At 38.8% G+C, this 19247-nt stretch overlaps 1 protein-coding gene across 18 annotated transcripts in view; it reads left to right on the top strand.

The window, feature by feature from the left end:
- LOC309496882 (serine/threonine-protein kinase WNK1-like) overlaps positions 1-19247 on the top strand; it is a 78382-nt gene that overhangs the window by 18174 nt on the left and 40961 nt on the right. The window lies entirely within an intron of this gene.

Raw genomic sequence — 19247 nt, 5'->3', positions numbered from 1 at the left:
CGAATTGTGAGTCAAGTGAAGATTCACCCCCCTATGTATGGATCACTAAAGTCTCGACATGCAACAATAGTTTATTAGCAGATTAATTGGGAAATTCCCTCAGTAAAAAGCCTTGCTCTTTGTAGGAGCTGTCCGTAAATTTGACCAAGTTGTCTACACCGTTAAATGTGGCTTATTTGCCTTGCGATGAGTGGCTATAAATATGATTTGTTTTGCCTGGCTTCAACTCAGAATACCCGTAAGCATGTGATTTTTGCACTGATCCAGAGGCATCAACAAAATAAGGCTCTATTTGTACACTTCTGATGTTTTTACTTGTTTTTCAGGTCCCTTGTTTTTGTGACCCCTCATAAACTCTTGCCACTGATGTAATCATTGTGTTATGGAAGCCTGGAGGAGTGGGGGTTTTCATTATTTGGAAACTGCCTCTTGCCTACTGCAGGTGAATTTGTGAATCAGGCCTCCATCCATAACATTATTTTTTTCATAGAATATTCCATTACGTACACATATTCCAAAGAAGGCTTCACTGTGTGCACTTCAACAGAATATCACAGAGCATGTCTTTCACTGAACCTTCTTACATGTGCAATGTTTACTTATGCTTCTGGAAGGTGGTACACGTCAAACACCTCTGAAATCAGCTATGCAAACTGTCATTCATAGCATTGCTCAAACCACCTGCATTTATTTAAAGAGTCACCTGACAACTCCACGTACTTCACGCTCGCAAACTTCAGGGGCCCCAAGAAGTATTTGGAAACTTAGCCAAATGTTTAAATATTTGTCAGTACATTAACATAAGATATTAAATCAAGTTCCATTTATTTCTAAAGACAAATAGTATAATACTCTGCCAGGTCACCTGTGTGAACTTGAGGCGAACTGACTTACAAAACTCTTTGGGGCCAGTTGGTAAAAGTGACGCGACTGTTTCGATATTTTGATGTCTAAAGCGTTAAATTTGTACATTAAGTATGGCCACTGATAGCCTATCATACATGCCCTATACCACAAGCCACCACCATCGGAAGTATCTTTAAACTATCTTTGTTATTAACTCTGAATATTTTCATTTTCTCTAATAGAGCTAAAGAATTAACCACAGTTTGAACTAGAGCTGCACGATTCTGGGTTGAAAATCAATATTTTTTTGTTTCAAATAGAGATCATTCATTTGAATGAATTCTTTTTTTAAAATCGGTTTGAATGACACTCATAACTGGATGAATCAGCATTTCTGAACAACTGATTCAATGACAAATACTTTTTTAAACAGTCACTTGTTGGCACCTAGTGGCACACCTAGTTTAGTGTAATCAATAAAATCGTTATTAGAAGCACTAAGTTACTTTAAAAAAGTGATTTGCTATATTTTTTATAGCTTCCGTAGACATCAGTGTTTATATCCGAACTATAAACTTTTATTCCAGTGCTTCTGTGATAATTTGAATATTTTTAACACTGAAATAATGATACTGTGTGGTTGAAAAGAAGCCGTTGTGAAGCCGTTTCATAGCTAGATAGCCTAACCATTTACATTACATGGTTCAAGTGACCCAATCCTATTTAATTTTTTTTTCCTTCCATGTGGCACAGATCAGATATGACCAACGAACATGTAAGCAGGAAAAAAGTACATTCTTCTGATATTCTCAGATCAGTTTCAGGCCTCATTCATACATGGAAATAAATCTGATTTCCCGCCTTAAGACACCAATGTTTTGCTGACCTTTTAAAGAAGGTGTGGAAAACAAAAGCTTGTATTGTTGCTACTTTATATTACTTCATTCATACTTTCTTTTCGGCTTAAGCATGTCCGGGTCGTTGCTTTTCCGGGCGTCATCAAAAAAAGTGCATATTGTCAACAAATCGGAATTTGGCATCAAGGCCTGCAGTGTAAATGCGGCTAAACTGCTTTCTCTGGGTTAGCGGCGGGGCAAACGCAGATTTGAATGTTCCGATTTTTGTCAAAGTTTTAATAGACATGGCCAAATCATTATCATTTAGGAATGAGATTGTGTTGTTGTTTGAATCGAGAAGCGACAATTATATAACAAAATTATATATATTTACGATTAATCGTGCAGCTCTAGTTAGAACTAATGAAAGAATCTTTATTTCACTTGTCTCTAATGGCTAATGCTGCTCGTACAGGCCCTCGTTAAGGTAATTGCTCGTGATTTGCTCCATTAAAATTGCTGCCTTCTCACCATTCTTGAAAGCTTACAGGTGAGCCAGCCTCGTTCAGGGACATTGTTATAGAGAGCAAAGGTGTATATTAGTGTCAGTTGCACAGGCAGACAAGAGAATTTTGCCTGTACTTGTCCTTTCTCTCTTTCATCTACAAATAGCCCACTCCTCATAAAAGTTCCTCACCTTATATCCTATTAACTTTGTCCGCCACCTCCCTCAGCTAACAAACTCAAGTCCTTTGAACACCCCCCTCCTCATCTTTTCATATCTGAAGTGGCTGATTTGAAACATACTGTGTGTTCCTGGAGTTCACTCCGAGGTGACTGCAAAGGCTTGTGATATTGAGACAATATCTTGCTGGGAGAGGTTGTGCGATCTTTGATATATAATAATCATAATGCCCGAAGCTTTAAATCGTGGTATGGGATATTCATATCTCTATCTTGAATGTTGTTTTTCCAGTCATTAGCTCCTCTTCAAGGAGGCAGCTGTGACACTGAGACAGTATTAGTTGTAAGCAGATATTCCTCAGAGATGAAATATCCTTATTAACTAGGGAGGTCAGAAGACTTTGGAAGTGTGACCAGCACCCTTGTTTAAAAAAATTATATTAAATACAGCATAGTGTTGACATCGTCCAAATGACTTTTGCACAATTTTCCATAGGATTTGATTTTACGCTATAGGAGTCATCCCAGCATGGCTGTTACGTTACTTCTGGCAAAAAGCGATGTTCTTTTGCCTCCTATCTTGTGTCATGCCACAATACTTACTTGGAGACAATTACCAAAGTAACATCTGTTATTGATGTAGACAAAAGCTGACTCCTGATGGAAGGTCCCGAGATCATATGCATTCCTCCTCCTTAGCCCTAGGAATTCACACCCAAGTTTTATGACTGTGCGGTGCTATTATTAAATGTGGCTGTCATAAATTGACGATGAATTCCAGACCATTCTTTTGTGGAGAATTTAAAAGACCCCTGCGATGTCATGAGGGATTATTCAAAAGCATCAGTTATTTTCAGTGTAAGTCATCCTTGAACTTTTTATGTTGTGTGAAATTACCCTGGAAATTTCAGCATTTGTATTACTATTCAGTACTAGAACATTTGTATAATAGTCAAATGGCTGAATTTAGAGCTTCCCATTTGTTAATGAAAGTGAGAGACTGACATGTCATTTCCTCTGTGGTGACTTTTTGTCATTGTTCTGAAAGGCTGGGCTCTTCTAGGCAGTTCTCATTTCCATTCTCATGATCTCCTTTGCTCCTTTCACCATTACTTCGGCCATTTAAATCCCTTTTTAATGGGAAGTGAACCCAAATGTTAGGCTATAATCGGGTTTGCTGAAGCTGTATCAGTTTTCTTAAAAGTTTCCTCTTGTGTGTTGTCTTTGTTTAAGATTTGTTGACTTTGCAGTGCTTTGAGAGAAATGTGAAATTATTTGTGTCTTTTCATCATCTTGAAAGCCAGATAAAAGATGCTAGTTTTCAAACTACAGTAGTCAACATTTGAAGTGGATCAAAACCTTTCGTCAAAGTTATACATGAATTTTGAACGAAGGCCGTTCTTGTCTTAGGTTAACTTTGATTAACTTTTTTTTGATCCACTTCAAATGTTGACTACTGTAATAATAACTGTGCAAGTCTGTGCAATAACTATGCCATTATGAACTCATTTTACTAACTGGCCAGACAGATAACAAATCTGTTTAAAAGCTCTGACTGAGCATATTACTCATAGTGATTAAGCTTTATTCCACTTTGACCTACATTTTTATATGACTTGGATAAGTCAGTGTGTCAATGAAAACTGTAGGCAGCAGCAATGAGGATCCCGTTGGCATTCTTGCCCTACAGCAGGAGATGAATCCTCTTAAGATCCCTAAACCTGACTCAGGTTTAACAATTCTCACTGTGAGTTTTCAGATTTCCACAAAAAACATGGATGCTGTTCTATTGTGCATGTCTTAGCTTGTTCCATCCATGATCCAACCAACCATTTCAAGCTACTTTAAGAACAGCGATACACAGCATAACTCTAATATTCTCTTTTTAATGGATTTTACAATGTGTGCCGTGATTCTCTGTCTCCAAATAGGATGAGGTTACTCAAGTTGTGTCCATAAAGTCACTGATTGCAATTTTCTTGGCCGATTCTGATACCGATTTTTGCAGATTCCAAAGAACTATAATTGATACTAACAAAAATCTACTATTCTTCAATAATAATTTAATTTGTTACATTTATATAGCGCTTTTTCTGAGACCTCAAAGCGCTTTACATAGAAGGGGGGAATCTCCTCAACCACCACCAATGTGCAGCATCCACTTGGATGATGCGACGGCAGCCATATTGCGCCAGAACGCTCACCACACACCAGCTTACTGGTGGAGAGGAGACAGTGATGAAGCCAATCAGTATATGGGGATGATTAGGAGGCCATGATGGACAGAGGCCAAGGGGCAAATTTGGCCAGGATGCCTGGCCTGGGATTTTTAATGACCACAGAGAGTCAGGACCTCGGTTTTACGTCGCATCCGAAGGACGGATTTTTAGCAAAATTTAATTTTCATAAAAAAACTAGTAGAAAGACAGTACTAAAATAAGAACAAATAAACAAATTTCAAACAACAGCACAAATAAATGCTAGAGAGAAATGAAATGAACACAGCTTTAAGTTTTTCAGGTGGGTATACAGAATATTCAGATAATAAATACAGAAATTAAAGTAATCAAATTTAAAATAACACTGGATAGTCTTCATTGTAAAAAATTTAATGCAGATGAATGCTTACAATTAGTTACAAAAGTTATTCACTCAAGAGCAGAGAGTGATTTTCTTTGTCTTTTGTTCTTTTATTAACATGACAGACATCAGCAAGAATATTAGACTGCTGTCACTTTAAGAGTTTATACACGGATCCAATATATACAGTAGCTACTGTTACATAACTTGCATTTCTCAACTAATTAGATTCCAAAACCGAATTTGTTTAACTGAATACTCGCCAAGACGGGCATTTTGACATCATTTTGTGTGTGTATTTGACCGTTTAAGCGCAGTAAGCCACTTATTTTGGTACTTGCGACTCGCAAGCTGCTTGAGACTGAGAAGCGGCTTGTGCGCTCCACTTAAATAGATCAGTGGTGCGCGTGCTTCTGGCGTGAGTGTGAAACCTACACAATACAAGCACTATTCATCCGGAGTGAGTGAGAGGTCACTTTGTGTGTGTGTCACTTTGCTGTCGGAGAGAAGTGAGCGAGAACGCACAGTTGACGTTATTGCCTGTGCCGCTGACCGGTTACCGGTTCTGGCCGATCATGGCCGGTCAATCGGTGCAAATCTACTATCACAATCATACTGATTCCGAGTTTCCAACAGGTGAGTGGTAGGGATGCACCGATTGGGAAATTCTGGGCCGATACCGATACCGATGTTTAACATAACAACTTGGCCGATGGCCGATGCCGATGTTTTTTCTTTTTATTATTTATTCCTTCTTTTGTGCCACGGAAACATACAAGTCTTTCGGCTCTTGATCACACTATTAGGGCTGGTCCGAATACCATTTTTTGAGATTCGAAGCTTCGTTAGTCACAAGGGAGTGCAGTGTCGCATTTGGTGCAATATAGACGGACACGCGAGACGCGACACATTCAGAATTAATAAACTTTTAGTAAGCTACAGAACAGCGCGAGCGGGAAGCGGCGCACCTCACGCGGGCAGGGCTTATATGCTCCGAGAACGGACACTATACTAGTGATATAAAACGCGCGCACACACAGGTCTGTTAAATTAAGCAATACTTTTAAGGTAGTCTAATATTTTTCTGACTAACAAATTACTGACACAGTAAAGGGTAGATTTAAATAAAGAAAAACGAAATAGAAATAAAGAAAAACGAAATTTAAATAAAGAAAAAACGAAATTTAAATAAAGAAAAACGAAATTTAAATAAAGAAAAAACAAAATTTAAATAAAGAAAAAACGAAATTTAAATAAAGAAAACCAAAACTTAAATAAAGAAAAACGAAATTTAAATAAAGAAAAAACGAAATTTAAATAAAGAAAAACGAAATTAAGTTCAATTAAAAACGAGATTAATTTAGATTGATAATAACGGGTAAAAAGACTAATACATTTTGTTTCTATTATTCTATTTTCCACAATGTCAAAGCAACGCAGCTTAACCCAAAACACAAGCTCAGGCATGCACTTTCTCTGTAAGAACGTGTCTCTCAGTGTGCAAACTCCAACCTGTTAACATGGGAGCCTAAATAAAAACGGACATACCACGCAGCTGAGACGCTCACGCCACGCAGTGTGTCGCCGGCCTTATTCAAGCGCGAGTGAGAACCGTATCGCGGGGGATCCCAGGTTGTTAAATGACTTTCTAACAGCAAAACGCTGATCTTTCTCTGAAACTGTAAAATATTGCCACACGACCGCCATCTTCTTTGCTTAATCTAAGTTACTGAGGAGAGTGCGCGGGTGCCCTCTTCCGTCTCGGTATCTCCCCCCGCCCAAATAAAAAGAGGGAAAAAAAGTTTCTCCTGAGCTCATGACACATATCATCGGCGAATTTCATTTTTATTTCCCGATGGCCGATGGCAGTTAACGAGGCAAATATCGCCCTTTACCGATGTTCAGCCGATGCATCGGTGCATCCCTAGTGAGTGGCATGGTGTTCCAAATATTTCAGGGTGTTGGCACACACTAACACCTGTCCTAAAATGGAAAATGATTTCTATCACCACATTCTACAGAGCAGTGCATGCTACGCTTTGCCACCTTTTATTTAAAGGGCCATTTAAATAAGATCACCATGGTGTGCCCTTGACAAAGTACCTGCCCTGCCTTTGACAATGGGACATTAGATGGAAAGAATGAGGGTGAGAGATGAGTTATTGCAGGGGATTTTTCAAGCTACTATGTACACAAGCAGTTGCTCAATGGCTTGCTGTCATCGGGTGAGGCGAACATGTCCAACCTGTGCTATGAGTTCCAGTGTATTTGCTCAGCTCCTCCAATGTTTGCCATGTTAAATCTGTTAAATTTATTTTTGTTGATGGTCATCATTAGCCTTCCACTCTAGGATCAAGGGACGCTGTGGAAATTGGGTTAGTGTGCTGCATGAACAGTCACTTGGCTATGGGGGTAGAATTGTTCCTTTATTCTGAATAAATAGATTATGATCCAAAAATAAATGTTTGGTTATAGCGAGAACATGCTACGATTGGTCAACGAAATGTGTCTGTTATCTGATTGGCTTGAGTAGACGGTGGGTAGAGTCCACCTATTTTTGGATTTCTTGATACTAGAAATGTTTCGAAATCCATAAATGCACAAGTAGGGATTCACAAATTAATGCCATGGAGAGTTGTGATTGTGACATAACACATTTATTTGAATTTAATTAGTTTTTGTGAAACGTATAACATATATTGGGGATCTCATTGTAATTCTTTATGAATGTTTTTTTTTTTTTTTAATCTCTTTACACTTTTTTTGTGGATCATAATCTATTTGTGTGGAATAAAGGAACGTCTCTAACCCCATATTTGGCGGTGAGGAACGCTCATATGGAATAGTTTAACCGTGGCCGAAATGTAACAGGAGCATGTAACTGGTCCAAACCAAATCTTCTGCTAAAGATCTTCAAATTTTGGCCTGCTGCTGCTTATTAGATATCATTCGATGATGTTATGCATTAGAGACTGACCCAGTGCAAATATGTGGGTGTCAGTTTGCTTCATTAAACATCAAATTAGCTTTACTCCTTCATTTGGTGACTATCATGTAACAAACTTTAAACTGTACAATATGTAGGCCAAAAAAAAGAAAAGAAAAGCCTCAGAAAAAAGTAGAGAAAGTCATCACTGTTCCAAGTTGAATGTTATTACGCCCTCCCTTTCTGACTCAAGACCTCATTCGCTTGGTCTCTATATGAAATGTGTACTTATAGAGGCTGCAGCATTTAAAGTGCAGAGGATCCTATGCACTAAAACATTTTTTCCCATCTTGCAGTGCATATAATCCCTGTATAATTGAGGGGGCGCATGTGCTGTGCTGTAAAAGGCTTTTGAGAGTGTGGAGGTGTACAGAGCGAAGAACAAAGCCAAGACCTACTTTATCCTTTTATATCTCCCTTTGGGTTGGTGGGGATTATGACTGGCTCTATGGACAGTATAGGTTGTGAGCTTTAAATATGAGTGGGCCTCACATTTGACAGTACGGGCATATTTTATGGGTAGAGTATTTAATGAAGTCTGATACTCAACCACTTTTAGATTGTTCTGTTTCCTTAAATTGTTAAATTGGTGTTGGAGCAAATGCAGAGTTAAATCACAATCTTAAAAGCAAAGTTCCTACAAAAATTTAAATTCTGTTTTACTCACCCTCATGTTTTTGTCCATACAATGAAAGGTAGTGGGATCTAAAACATCATTGGACCCCATTGGCTTTAATTGTATGGACAAAAACAATTCAAACGGTGAGTGAACAATCCCTTTAGTTCCTTGTTTAATATTTTGGTTCATAACACAATCGATTGTGCTTTGCAGAATAGTCGTGAATGTCACCGTAACTACCTGCATATTTAGTGTATTTTCCTGTCTAGCCTTGGATTATTCTGAATTGCTTATTTCTGAACAGGGATTTATTAAGCAACAGTGATCAACATACCAGCCTGTCCACCATTTTGGTCATTATAGTGGCATTCTGAAAACTCGACTACATCTTTTAAGGTGATTTGTTTCATTAGTACTGTATGACAAGCGGACCATTGTTACATAAATGGATTGTTTGTCTGTAGTCAATTTGTGACAAATAAAAAAATAAGCCTTTATATTGATTAAAAGCAGCTTTATCATGGATCATAGAGGCTAGAGTTCAATATGCAGATAAGCCAACACATTCCCATGGCGATCAATGGATTATAGGATTTGAAATGTCTCTGAAGTTCCGGAAATCTCAAATTTTTGATATCGTACTAATTATTGTAGAAATGCAGACGTACGAATTAAGATCTTAGTGTTCCCATGTGTCCCAATTTTTCTTTTCCTTTTTTTTTGTGATTAACTTTTTATTGAAAGTTAACAAACATAAACATAGACAAAACAGCACTCAAACACTGACCGTCAACTTTTCGGACTTGTTGAAAATATATTTTAATGCGTTTGGTCTAGTTTGTGGCGTGATCCGCCCCATTACACAACTTTTTGTGTTGTGATTTAGTAGCTGTGTCACACCAAACATTTCAACCGAGTGAAATAATTGAGCATACAAACCTCAGGAAAAAATCGAGACTGTTACTCCAAACTCCCTTCGACATTCACACCATGCACCCCTGTCTAAAGCCTGCTTTTATTTCAATGGAAGATGGATTGAGCCATGGGGATTGGAAGGGGAGCGAGTCCAGAAATCAAGAAGGACTGTTGTTGTAGCAGACGACATGCAGGTTTGCAGTAAATGTCTGGTCTGCCTGCAGAACAATGGTGCCTGTCTCTGGGTGACACTAGACTGCTGTGTGCTTGGCTCTGACGGAGAGCACATCACCTCCTGACCTCACAGACCAAAGCCCGTGACAGGCAGCTAGATGCACTGAAGATGTGCCTTGTCGCTCTGACCCACATAGCAGGCCACACAGTGCTCAGGGACACATGGATCTGGTTCAAAGCGAGACCATGAAAGGGCCTTATTTTAGCTGCTCTCCTTGTCTTGATTCATCTCTGTCTCACTCTCTTTTTTTCTCCTTTGCATTCTTTTGTCCCCCTGTATTGTTCTGTTTATTTATAGCTTCAGTTATACACTGAGCTAGTTTATTCTTACCTTTTTTTTTTTTTTTTTGCATGTTGGATGAAGTCAAGGTTGTACTGGATGATCCATCCTGCATCATATTGGCTGAGCTTCCACCTTTAAAGTCAGAATATAAATGCTGTGCTCATAAAGATGCTCTCTCTAAAGCAGATGACAATCTGTCTTTGAATTTTATAATGGAGAAAAGCCATTATTGACCTGGTCAGTGCCCGGTGCAAATTAATTTAGAGGATAGAAGCACTTAAAAGGTAAATGTCATCATATCAGTTAGAGAATCTTGCTGGCTCCCGAACAATGAGCCTAATAAATGATTCATTGGGGAAATTATTATTTGAATGTTTCTAGGACAACTTTCTCAACCCAGAAGCATTGTGAGTACTGCTAAACATAGTTAATAAAAATAAATCCATAAAAAAATTAATTAAAAAAATGTGTTACTTGAAATAGACTTTAACTGAAATAAAATATTAATTCATTAAATAGTTATATTAATATTAATTTAAAAAACTTAAATGTATTTTATTTCAGGTAGTTGCCAAGGGAATGTTTGTCATTTTCATTTAGTTAAACTCGATGTACTTAACTATAGCTAAAAGTGAAATAAAAAAATAAACACTTATAAAAATGACAACAAAAAAAACAAAAAAAATTGAACAAAAATTTAAATAAATACCGAAAATATAAAAATAAAAACTGATTACAAACTAATAATTGATACTAAAATAACACAGCTGCTAAACGACAGTTCCATTTCTTATTAGCAAGGTTAAATAATTGGTTTGTTCAGATTGAGAAGATGAACATTATTAATTTTATAATTGCTATTACAATTATTGATATAACTTTTGTTTTTCGTTATTCAAGGTTAATATCTTATGAAGGCTTCAGACGCATGCTTACACATGTTTTATGCAAAGGGTCGGTTAGATGTTTTTAAAATGTTTTTGTTGAATGTCTTATTTAGCTTATAGAAAAGTTGCATTTAGTAGACATACATCTGATTGGTGTCTAGTGAAATGACCGTAAAACAGCCTCATTGTAAAGGTTTTTCATGTCAAATAGTTGTTCAGAGAACAACCATTTGTCAGAGGTAGAACAACTGGAATTCCCCAGAAGACCCTCAACTTGACCTCGGTTTACCTTGTAACGAGCAAAACTTTAACTAACTTTAACAGCTCTATTCGCACCGGATTAGTGTCATCTGTAGACCACGTGTGATTTAGAAATTACCCACCCACATCTGTTTTTCTTGTGGCACATTCGCACGGGATAAGTGAAGCCTCTGATTTTACTTGAATTTACTGACTTAGGCTATCTCCCAGATATGATGTCAATAGGCTATTGCTTGGAAATGTCTTGTCGTTATAGGTCTAGCTGTATGATATAACATAAACCGAAGAATGTTCCTCACCGCATGCTGCTATACATGTCATTCATCCCCATAATCATTCTTTTTGTTTTTGCTTTCTCTTTCTGCAAATTGTATAGTTGTATGGTGTATGTATAGCGATATGACCCAGCACCCAAAATACTATCAAAACACTCCAACGCAGCCTCCATTCTTCACGAAAGATGGATAAAAAAGCACACAGGAAACAAAAACCTTGAAAAAATTATATACGACCTCGCCAAATCACAGAGATGCCGATTCGCACGGGACTAATATTATCACAGGACCTCGGTGTTCGGCGAAATATGGTAGGTCATTTGCGGGGGTATTTTTACTTTTCAAATTACAGACATGGCCGATTCGCACAGGATTAAGATCATAGACAACCTCCGCAATTATTACAAATGACTAGAGGTCACCAGGTAATACTTAACCCGTGCGAATAATAGGGCTTAAGACAACTGAAATGTTCATTATAAGACCATCGAATTATAAACCTCATGCTCTCTACCAAATCACCCTGGGGGGTGAGCTGTAGTTCCCAGCAATTAGGTCACACTGAACACATGGTGCTGGTTCTAAACAGTCTGTTATGTGCTGATTGATGGCAAACCTTTGGGTTTGTGAGAGAGAATATCAAGGTTTAGTTTTTCTTCTCTAATTGGGGTCCAACATTCGCTGCCTGTTTTAGATCTAGATGAGTCTGTCTTGGTTTTTGCAGTAAGTTCAGTGCTGTTTGAAGGAACAACTGTTCATTCGTTCTTATTTAAAGCAGATGCCTGACTGTTGCACTTTTACTTTTTCATTTCCTCTGTCATTTCTCTTCTCTGTAAACCCCTCAGGACCTCAGGCTTGACGACTTGATCGGCACTGAGACTCCATAGGAGGTTATCAGAAACGCTGCTTGCAGGGCAAAGCAATCACTGCTGAGCACAAGCAGCACTGCTGTGCTTCTTTTACCCAATCAAGTGGACTTTTTGCTTATAAAGGATTCTACACTTCTAACGTTTCTTTCCCTGAAGTCCACTTATAATGTTAGTTGTGATTTATCTTTTGCATGATCATTTTCCACCCATTCTGTAACCCTTAGAATTGAACAGTCTAAATTGTGGCTTTTAAAGCTTCGATTTGTAAATAACCTTGACTCAAGATTGGCTAACCTCCAGGGAATAGCTTAATGAGTTCATGCTTTTGTACTTAAGGACTGGTTAAGTTGCTAAATACTGAATGGCTATTGATATGTAGTTATTATGAGATATGATTGCCCATATATAAATATCGTTATCCCTTCAGAATTCAGGTAATGTGAATTTTTCCTGATTTTCATGCTGGTGTCTGAATAACCAATATTTGCATTGGGGATCAAATTAAGATCCACCACTATGCTAATCATGCTAGAATCCAAAATATCCTGTTTTATCCCCTTTAACACCCACACCCCCCTTGTGTTTCTCAGTGTATAGGTCAAAAGTGAGGACATTTTCTGTAACACACTTCGTATGGAGCGAAGGACTTCAAATGAACAGTAGGGAATACGCAGAGCAGTCCTAAATGGTTGTCTTTGGTTAATGAGAAGGCATGAGTTGCGTCAGTTGGGAAATTTGAACCAATGACCTGGACTTGATGTGACCGGAGTGAGAGATCCAGTAAACATTTTCCTCTCGTAAACAAATCGCCAACATATTTTTTTAAATAGGGAGGTGGAAATAACTTGATTTAATTCTTGCAACACAAACAATACTTTACTATAGGATTGTCGCCTTCAGAAACCTTTCGTCTATTATTAGATATTTTCCTTAAATAGCTGCAACAGACAGAACTGTGATTTCTGCTTTAATGGATTTTTATGCGTCTTTGAACCTGCAGACAGAAAACAGGGCATGCACTGATTCAGACTGTTCCAATGTCAAATGAAAGTCTTATGATGTTTACAATGGTTTGCAACAGCGAGAGTGCAGCAGTCATGAGAGAAGTCATTGGCTGAGCCTGTATAACTGGCTCATTTTTAAACCCATGATCAGTCGTCCGTTTGGCTCTGAAACACCCAGAAGGCTCCATGTTGAACCACTGCCCTTTTCCCACTTTATCAAGTAAACATGCAAAACAAAGACGGTGCATACAGTATATGCCTAGTGGATGTGGTTCATTCTTGTTTTGATTTATTAAATTCCTTTCATGGCCATTACTAAGTGCTGCTGGGAAATGGAGCACAGGCTTTCAGGCAGTCATGTGATGCAGTCTGTCCATCAGCCGGGTTGCTCATACAGTTATCAAGCACATCACAGCAGCTAAGCTGATTATTCCTTCACTCAATCCATGCACAATTAATAGACCCATATTTTTAACCTCTTTGAGGTGCACAGTGTATATTGTTGTCATTTCCTATCATCTGGCTTTCTTGGTGTATTTGGTGAATAGATTTGGTTTGGTATTTTATATCCACTGTCTACTAGATGCCCCAGCGCACTATGGAGGAGCAGGGGAGGGGTGGTAAGATGGTATTTTTAGAATCACTGTTTGACTGGCGCCTGTGTTTGTGAAATATGAATCCTGTGGAGATTGCAGGGAATGAGGTCCCCCTGGAGGACAGAATCTTTGTCTTTCCATTAACTCAGACTAAGTGCTCTGCATGCCCACAATCACTTCAGAAAGTACACCGGTGAATAATGAAGCTTGACTCCTTGGTGATTGCTAGAGTAAGGCCTCAAAAATACTCTATGCAAGTATGCTTATGCTTGGCAAGCATATTGCATGTACACATGCATACTTAACATGAATTCCTGCATTACTGTGGTGGAAACAAATCTCGAAGAAGGGGGGATAGATTTCAAATGCCATTAAATCTGCATTTGTTATAATGCTGACTGCTTAAATAACTTGCTCACCGAGATTCTCATTGAACTAGGGCTCTTCAACCTTTTGTAGGCCACTGACCCCTTTGTCAGAGAAACTGAGCTAAGATATTGTTATATATTTAATGAAATTGAGTGTTGTATTTTACAAAACCCTAAGTTGGCTGAACTCAAATAAATCAGTTACATCATCAAATTCAACTTTGAGTAATATTTGAGTGAAATGAACTCGTTTATTTAAGTTAATTTTACTGTTCAGTTTTACAGTATATCGTATAAATGTATTCACATTGTTTATAATGATGCGTACATTGTAAAGCCGTTAAAATAAGCGTTAGTCATGAACAGATTCTTCAGATTACTTTTTAATATAGCAATTTTTAAGGTTAACTTAAGATATTATCTGAAACATTTTGAAATGCAACTATGCCTGCTTTTGCGTTCTTTTCCTTCCATAGAATCTACTTTGTCCTTTGTTCTCCAATTTTCTACCTCCTTAAACCCTCACATGTCAATGCAAAAAGCACACACTTGCTCACTTTGCAGTGCATCTGGCCCGACTGGAAAACAAGAGGCCCAAAACAAGGTTCTTCAGCTTCGATCCCATTATTGTGGAAAAGTACTGTCACAGATATGGATTTGTGTTCCTAGAAACCAGGGCCTGGAGCCAGTCACCCCCCCCCCCCCCCTCACCCTCACCCCCCCCCCCCCCCCCCCCCCCCCCCCACACCCCGTTCTTTTTTTGGCATGAGATTGGACAGATGTGACACATTACAGTGCAAGCGTAACTGAGGATATGGTCTTCATTCTGTGCTGTTAGCATACTCTTGAATAAGGATTAGCTGTTTTAAATGAACATGAAATAGAGAAATGGATGAGAGATGCATATGAAAAGCAGCTGTTTGTTCTGTAAACTGTTTGGGAAGTTCCCCTGCTGAAGTGAACTTTAGCATGGACCGTCAGGCCGTGTTTAAAAAGATGCGTTTGCAGCCTGATGCGAATCATTAGATCTGTAGCCTGAGACACAGAGCTCAGCAGCTGTCTGTGCTCAGAGACCTAACACTTCCTCCTATGGCTGTGAAAATGAGCTTATGGGGGGCTGTGTGTTTCGCCGGTTACAACAAACCCTTTCAGTTAAGAAAACCCTTATTGATAATACCTGTGCAATTATAACTAAAACTTTTCTTAACTCAAGTAGTGTTTTTGCAACTGGGCTGCAAATTCATTCTGCTTAGTAGTATTCTACCAAGAACTTGGTTGGCCACATGTTTCTACTCCTTTTTAAGAATTTGAATATTACTAATTTAATTTTACTCTTTTACACATTAATTTTTCTGCTGCAAAGTATGCCGATTTTGTTTGCCTTTAGACAACTACAGTAGCTGGACACTCGTTCAGATCATTCAAAGTGCTTCCTCAGTTTATGAAGTAAACTTTCTTTTCTCTCCCAATATGCTCATACTATCTCCCTTGCAAGAGGTTAACCCTGGAGGTTACACTGCAAATAATCATTTTATGTCACTTTGACAGATTGGGTTGTAAATCATTTATAATTTATTCAAAACATTTTCAGTATTTATTTGACAAATTTTAAACATTTATTTATTTTTGTTATTATATATTTAAATGTATTTGTAAGTAGGCTTATTTAACTAACGTGAAAAATTCATTTATATATTCATTTATTTTTTAATGTGGCATTGACAGAAAGAAATGACAAAGCATTTGAATCTGTAAATGTTAATAAAATGTAGTAAATGACAAATTTACTTTTCGGTTCACACAAACCTCTATTTGGACCCAAGCATCGCCTGACCCATTGCGCACCTGGTAACCATCCCAGAGTTCAGGAGCCTCTAGTTTTATCTGTAACTGTTGAGGTGCACCGTTTGCTGAAGCCAGCTCTTATCTCGCAGAGCTTTGATCTACCGTTTGCTCCATTCCCCACTGGCATTGCCTGCGCGAATGCTATGCAACCCGCTAGGCATGAGTCATGCCAATCCGTTTTATTTGCCTTTTTACAAATGCAAATCTCAGGGGTTATTCAAGTGCGCTGTTATTCAGAGGCGACTCTCACAGCTGCCTCTTTCTCAGCCAGATTCGATCTCCTGATTGAAATGACGTTTGATTTGCTCTTACTACATATTCAGTCCAGCTCTGTGATGTGGTCGAAGCTGCTTTGATCCAGTTCTCGCCACATCCATGGGCGTCTTATTGCACCATGTTGTGCACCCACACAACTTCTGGGAAAACGCTGTCAGGTGAGAGACTCCCATCTGCATCGCTGCTGCTTGGCAAGCCAAACACTACATGTCACACATTACTCTGTAGAAATAGCACTGCAGTAAAAAGGGAAAAAAACTCAGCCTTTTGAGAAATACAGAGCAGCTCTGTGCTGATTCAATTTCAAGAGTTGGCATTGCATCCATTATCATTATTGTATTATCATTAGGCTTATTTTCTCAGAAAAGAGCAGGGGTGAGTTTTCTAGAAAGGCTTACTGCTGTATCTGGTTACTGCAGTATTTTCTGGGTTGTTTACAGACAGGAGGGCACCGCAGCTGCGTTTATCTCCATGCCAGGCCAGAGGTGTAGATTTTTGTGTGCGCGACAGTCGAGTAAACAGCTGATTGTTCACTGAACTGTCTGTGCACAAGGTCACGTGACTGACTAAGCAGAACTAGAGATAAAAGCTGACCTGTTTGCCTGTGAGTTAGTTAATAGATAAGAAGGGCATATGTGCGGTCTCTTTTACACCCACATACCCGACTGTTCAAAAGTTTAAAAGAATGTTGTTTTTTAACAAAATTGATGCTTCTTTTACAAAAGCAGAATTCAATCAACATTAAGTAAAAAACATTTACTTATGTTGCTAATTATTATTTAAATTGCTTTTTTATAATTCAAAGGCCCCTTTTCAACTGCCAGTCTGCTAAGAAAATATTCGGATATTCTCCGCTTTAAAATAGTAATTACTGTAAACATGGGTATCTTGGGTTTGAACAGTACTTGCAAGGGCTTCCTTGTCTAATTTGGCTGTGTATATAGTAGCCTACAGTATGTTGTCTGTTTAAGCAGTGTTTACTCTTGTAACCAAAACCTCAATTATTTGCATCACATGATTGAGGAGCACAAGCACCTGTGTTTTTATTTTGAGAAACGGGGTGCTAAAATTTATGCTTGTGGTTTGCCAAGACAAGTGTGCATGAGGTGCCAAAGTTAAACGCATCACTTCCCCCCTCTCTCTTTCTCTCTCTCTCTCTCTCTCTCTCTCTCTCTCTCTCTCTCTCTCTCTCGCACAATCACCCACTCACTCACACTTGTTTATCCTTCCTGTGTCTTGTCAGCAAGAAAAACCTCCATTTAAGTTGCAATTATTGACTTTTTCAATTTTTTTCAATCCAGACAAAAAGAGAGGCTTGCAAAGCTGCAAACCCCTGCATGCTACAGAAGACCTCTTCCTTTGTCCTCCGTTATCAGACATTGATTAGATTAACTTCTGACACAGTGAGATGGGAAATAAGATGGCCTCTGTTTGCAGAGAGCAGACACCGATCACAACCTTCCTTAAAGTTTGGCCTTTGAATGTAATCTATGGGCCCAAAATCATACTATATGCAAGTACATGAATGCTTCCAAGCTCAGTTTTGCACCACGGTGGCCACCTATAGCAGGCGTTAGCATGAACTGTCGTCTTCTGCAGTCATTTTTCTCTTTCATGTCAACTGCTGTCATGGTGGAGTAAAAGTTTGAAGAGAATCTTGTTGAGTAAGTTAGTTAAAGTCAGTTGAACTGTCAGCATGTTTATTGCTAACTACTACTTGAATACCACAACAGTATGCATGCTTGAAATGCATTGGCCAAGCATTTGCATTTGTAAGTATGTATTTTTCAGTGTTTTCTCACACTGAGTCGCTCCATCATGTTTCCTTTCTAATCTCTTTGCACCCCAGTCAATAAAGTTTACCCTTTCATTCCCATATCTATGGCTGTATCCCCTTTGTTTCTCTCTCTCCGCTACCTCCTTCCCACCAGAATGGTTCGCGTTCTGGAGCTAGAGCCTGTTCTTGGCCAATTCTTAGCCAAACGAACTAGAGCCTGTTGCAAACTGGCTGCGTTTTTTTCCCCACAAACTACAAAAAAGTAGTGACGTAATGGACAGTGACGTAATGCGTCTAAGTGTTGTTTACCTGACTATAACCAGTGTGAAAACAAACACTTTTCATCTTGGTGTTTGTGCAGGAAACAAGTGCAGCAAGTGCTTTTCAAAGTACCTGGAGTGATTCTAGTGTATCTGCAGCTCTCAAATAATCTGCAGGTACTTACAGGGCCAGTGTAGAGCATCATTATTACATTTATCAACAAGACCACCATAGACAGCATCAGCATTTCTCCCCTACTCCCTGAACACCGGAGTTGAGCCGATCCTTCTGGCCTGGAACCCCCTTTCATGCGTTGGAAACGTGTGGAACGGTTCAAGAATTGGAACTGACCTGGAATCCGCACACAAACCATGTTGGTGGAAAAGCGCTTTGTGTCTGTACACTCTCTCTACTGTCCTTTGGGATTAGTGGTACTTAATGGGATGCAGATGCCTGCTGCTAGTGCGGTTGTTAGTTTGGGAAGCGAATGAGTGTGTCTGCATTAATGTGGAGAAAGAATGCCACCGTCAGCATTCTAGAATGGTGGCACATCAGTGACACCAAATAGACTGGTTGCAGATAGCCAGGGAATCTATGTCCTCATGCACTGAACTTTTATCTATAGCTTTTATAAGATGCATGTTGCAATTTGCCGCCAGGTATGCAGTATTCTGTGACTCTTTCACAGAATGGAATTAGTGCTCACGTAATGCATATGATTTAAGCCCTGGGGTTGTGTAAAAGTAGGCCACAGAAAAGTGGCCTTTTTCCACAAAGTGCCACTGGATTATTTCATCACTGGCGGTTGCTGGAGCAATCATAATAATGATTAATGATTAGGCTTG

The sequence above is a fragment of the Leuciscus leuciscus genome, assembly GCF_965113295.1.
Source record: "Leuciscus leuciscus genome assembly, chromosome: 4".
NCBI lineage: Eukaryota > Metazoa > Chordata > Actinopteri > Cypriniformes > Leuciscidae > Leuciscus > Leuciscus leuciscus.
This window is presented reverse-complemented; position numbering and strand designations above follow the sequence as displayed.